The sequence below is a fragment of the Triticum aestivum genome, chromosome 4A (genome assembly GCF_018294505.1).
Source record: "Triticum aestivum cultivar Chinese Spring chromosome 4A, IWGSC CS RefSeq v2.1, whole genome shotgun sequence".
NCBI lineage: Eukaryota > Viridiplantae > Streptophyta > Magnoliopsida > Poales > Poaceae > Triticum > Triticum aestivum.
Genome location: NC_057803.1, coordinates 733,147,165 through 733,152,454, shown reverse-complemented (window position 1 = coordinate 733,152,454; position 5,290 = coordinate 733,147,165).

Below are 5,290 nucleotides of genomic sequence, written 5' to 3'. Positions count from 1 at the left end.
ATTTACATTATTTGTCAGTTGCCTCTCGTTTTCCTCTCCCCCACTTCACAAACATTTGCCGTTTTATTCGTCCTCTTTTTCATTCGCTGTTTCTCGTCAGATCCCTTATTTGTTTGAACTTTCCACCATGAGTGACTTTGGCATGGCAGAAACAGATGATGGCCTAACTCCTAAAATTGGACGATCTGGCAGTCTAGATGCTAAAACTTTCGTTTTCGGGCAAGGGAATATCATGGGAAAAGAACATATCCATGAATTTTTCAACTGTGTAGGAAATTTAACTCTTGATGATGCTCCTATACATAAAAGAACAAAATCTTACGCAGAAGCTATTTCAGCACTAGTTCTAAAACGTGCAAATAGATTCATCCGTACCCATCCTACCTTGCAAAGCTTGTTTTATGAGTCACCTATTATAAAGAATCCCAAAGCTAAAAAGTTGGCTACCCACGTTCTTATGAGTGAATTTAACTACATAATACAGGAAGCTAGGGAAATCTTTGATTTTTATGGTATGAACCATGAAAAAACGGTGATAGAGTGATAGATGAGATCCTCTATAATAGTGATTCTATGTTAAGACACTTCCTTGGAAATAATCAATTTTTCGATATAAATCTTAAAAAGGAAGTCCTTGTTTAGACATAATCCAACAAGTTTTCAATGTTGTTCATAAACATTATTCTTGGATTGTTGCCGGAAATCAAATGGGTTATGATGATAAACAACTTGATAGTGTAAAGTCTCTATGGATGAGGTATTTTATGTTGTCTTTGCAAGACCACCCGACAAAAACACCTCCAAGGGAAATGAAAACAAAGATGAAAACACTTAGATCCTTCGTATTATGCCTAGCTAGGGGCGTAAAACGATAGCGCTCGTTGGGAGGCAACCCAACCTGTATCTTTTTGCTTTTTGGTCTTCTTGCTGTTTTCAATAAAATACCAAATTATGCCTCTTTTTAGATGTGTTTTTGTGGTTCGAATTGGTGTTTGTGCCAAGCAAAGCCGTTGGGATAATTTGGGTGATATTTGATTCAGTCTTATTGAGAAACTTTTGTGCTCAAAAAAATAATTTTCATAAATTACAGAAACATGCCTTTGCTCTGAATTTTTTACATGAGATTTATATACAAATTTCCCACGTTGTCCTAATTTTTTGGATTTTTTGGAGTTACAGAAGTATACAAAGTTCCCTACTACAAACTATTCTATTTTTGACAAACACTGTTTTCATTGTGTTATGTGCTTGTTTTGATGATTCTATGGTTTCCTTTGAAGAGTTTTTTCCATGGAAAAGTTAAAATACGGTAGATACAATACAATAACAATATATGAATGGGTTTGAAATAGTACTTAAAGTAGTGATTTGCTTTCTTATACTAGCGGATTCAAAGGTTTTGTTGAGTTTTGTGTGATGGAAGTTTTCAAGTTTTGGGTGTGATCGCGATGGATGAAGGAATAAGGATTAGCAAAAGGCTAAGCTTGGGGATGCCCGAGGCACCCGAAGATAATATTCAAGAAGTATCCAGCAACTAAGCTTGGGGATGCCCCCGAGTGGCATCCCCTCTTTCTTCTAACAACCATCGGTATTTTACTTGAAACTATATTTTTATTCATCACATATCATGAGTTTTGCTTGGAGCCTCTTGTATGATATGAGTCTTTGCTTGTTTTTCTTTTTATTCTAAGTACATAAATCTTTTTGAGCTTTGGAATTGCTCTAGTGCTTCATTTATATATTTTTTAGCACGGTGTGCTTTATTATTTTTGAAGAAATGCTCTCATGATTCACTTGGATTTATTTGAGAGTTAGAATTTTTTTAAGAAATTCTCTCTTGCTTCACTTAAATTATTTTGAGAGAAGAAAATTTTATGCTCATGTTCTTCACTTAGCTTTATTTGAGCTATCAAAAGCAACATATGAAATTAGTCCCAAAGTGATCGATATTCAAGAGGGATATAATAAAAACTTTCATGAAGATCATTGGACCAAATAAACTTGATTCCTTGTAACAATTTTGAGATATGGTGATAGTGATACGTGAGTCATGTTGATGAGTAATTATGCTTTAGTAACAATATTGGTGTTAAGGTTTGTGATTCTCTATGCAAGCACGAAAGTCAATAGTTATGCAATGAAATTAAATCCTACTTGTGGTGCATTACTCGGTGTTAGTTATGCTTAATGCTCGCTTTTGAGATTTTTCGTTTCTTGGTTGGATGCTTCCCAATCTTTTGCTAGCCTTCATTTGCACTAAGTATGATCACTACTTGTGCATCAAAAATCCTTTGAACCAGTTTTTGCCACCTGAATCCACTATACCTACCTATATGCGGTATTCTTTTGCCGTTCTAAGCAAATTTGTATGTGCCATCTCTAATTTTAAAAATAAATTTCTCTTTTGTGTGCTCCTACCGCTCATGAAACGGTAGGGGGTTGGCTGATATATTTCCATGCTAGATGCGTTATTCTCAAGATGAGTGTTTATTCACTTTCCATTGAACGAGAGTACGGCAAAGGGATGACCACTGCCGAAATGAGAAATGAATTTACTTCATGTTGTCAAATAATAAATTCCTTGGAAAGTGTTGGTATGGAAGGCACCCGTGGATACGATTAGCCATGGAAAGTGAAAGTATGGTGGAAAAAGGAATAAACATTATTTTCTTTTTGGGAACCGCCTATAATATCTAGCATGAAAAGTATTGGGAGCTACTTGATCGTTTTGGTTCATAGGAAAAGCATGTCACCCAAAAATGTTTTATCTCTATTTTTTGCTTTGAGCTCTGGCACCTCTACAAATCCCTACTTCCCACTGCGAAGGTCCTTTCTATTTACTTTATGCAATTTTTATTTTTTACTTGACTCTCCATCTTCTCTTAAAAAGCACCAACTAAGGGCACTATGATCATACTTGAGCATTGGTTGTAGCTAATATGCGAGTGTGTTTCATGAATGGATCCAAGATTGAGCATGATGGGCTAGGGTTAACTTGCTTTAGTGTTGATATTTTGAAAGACATGGTTGCTTGTTGATATGCTTGAGTATCAGTACTAGGGAAAATCCTAGCAGTAGCGTGGGTCAAATGCTTAGCAGTAGCGCGGGTGGCCGCACTACTGATACGTCGCTACAACTAACGCTTATCAGTAGCACGGTTTGACCCAGGCTACTGCTATCTAGGGGTAGCAGTAGCGTTCGTCTGCAACACGGGCTGCTGCAAATAGCTATAGCGCCCTACTGCAAAAAGCGCTACTGTTAAGACATCGTTGCTGCTAAAGCCATACCCCACGCTACTGTTATTAGTTTCTGAATTATTATTTTAGGTCCATAATTTGTGTTGTAGATTTTTTTAGGGCTTTATACAATAATCTCTAGCATATCATACACATACAAATGTAATCATACCATATACATACAAATAGTCTCATCAAATCATGTCATCATCATAATCATCATCTCTAAAATAGCGATACAAGTCTCGAATACTTGCAACTACATCGTCATCCATCTAAACAATGATATACGCGAGAAGAGCTATCACTTTGAGTGAGAGCGGAACTATGTCGTACATGAGACGGCGATTATGAGTCCTCTGTCGCGCTAGCGTGAATCTCAAGTAACTAGCTTTTGTTTCTTGTCTACTTTTGAAGCCTTTATTCGTCGTACACTCCCACTTGCGCCTGACACTCAGATCATTCGTCGTACACTCCCAGAACCTTCCCTTTGTACATGACATAGCACTGTTTCTTCGCCATCAAGAATCTAGGTACCTGTTAGAGATGCATCTTCATCATGAGAATGTACAATCATATATGCTACAAAATATACTTGAGCAACACAAAAAAGAAAGGGTTAGCAACTAGATGCAACATATAGTAAACATAAAAATAATGAACGCAGTTTCATCGTACGCAAACTAATTAACAAGAGGTACACAGGTCATCGTACCCAAACTAACAAAGTAGCGTTATGCAAGTTCGACAGGGACCGTGGACATCACAAAGTTTCATCGCTACAGAAACTATACAAGTTCAACCGACACATATCATCATCATCGGCATCGAAAATCACTAGAAGTTCCATCCTTCCATATCATCGAGGATGGACCCTAGCTTCTTGAACGGCGTGAGGTCCTGACTTTGCATGCCTATGCGAGTTCAGACGTCAGCTCACGATATAGGGCCGTGGTGGAACATCCCCTTCTCATCGACGACTTCTTTCATGATGATCATCACAATGTCCCTCTGGATGCGAAAGAACTCATCTATAAGTTTATAATCCGCTTCTCCATGAGATTCTACCCACTCGTGGATATGATCATAATTTCGGCTTGTCATGCGAAGCTTTTGGTGATCCGTTGTGAACTCCATCATGAGATGGAGGAGGTAGAATCCATCGTTCTTTCTTAGTTTTGGGACATGGATGCAGCAGAAGTTAGTGCTCGTGTCTCGCCACAGGAAAAGGACAGCGCGGACGGCCGCACCATGATGGCCGGGGTGGCATGAAGGGACTGCCCCACACGGAGCCAAAAAAGCCCTCCCCATTCCAGTTCTACCATGTCCAGTTCTTCAAGCCAGTCCCTTTACTTGGTATTGATCATGGATTACAATAGCGCATCAAACATGGCGTGCACTTGGTGCGTCCTCCGGACGATTCCTGCAGGTGATCCAAGTTGAATGTCCCATCATCATTGCTACCTGCCTGGCACAGTCCCGAGCCAGTCTGCCATGTTGCTCGATCGATAACTTGCTAGCCACCATCCTTGTGATGGCGTTGTTGGCTCATGCCCAAGTCCTCACCCAGCACAGGAGCCATGGTTACCATGCACATGACGCTCGCAGTTGGTTGATGGTGAGTGGCCGAGTAGGTTCTGACATGCAGAGGCGAATCCAGCCGACTCTAGGGCGCAAAGGCGAATCCAGCCGACTCATAAGTCAGACGCGAGGTGGCGCGTGATGGCCATTAGCGGCTGCTCAAGATGCTGCCCTAGAACTTGAGTATGATGACAAAGAAGTGGGTGGAGGAGCCGAGGTGAAGGTAGACAAGGGGCTGACGCGTCACCTCCACTTTGGCTCTTCATGTTAAGAGCCCAAGCTCTGAACCTTCTCTTGCATAGAACATCTGCATATTGTCCAGACTACCCAAATCTTTCATTGGCGATTCAATGAACGCATCAGGTATCGTTGGGGCTCCACTTTATTCTCTATCATATTGGTTCCTGATTTGTTCGCTTACCACTTTTCGATGTTGGAAATGATGAGGAGTTGGCTTACCACCTTGAGGACAT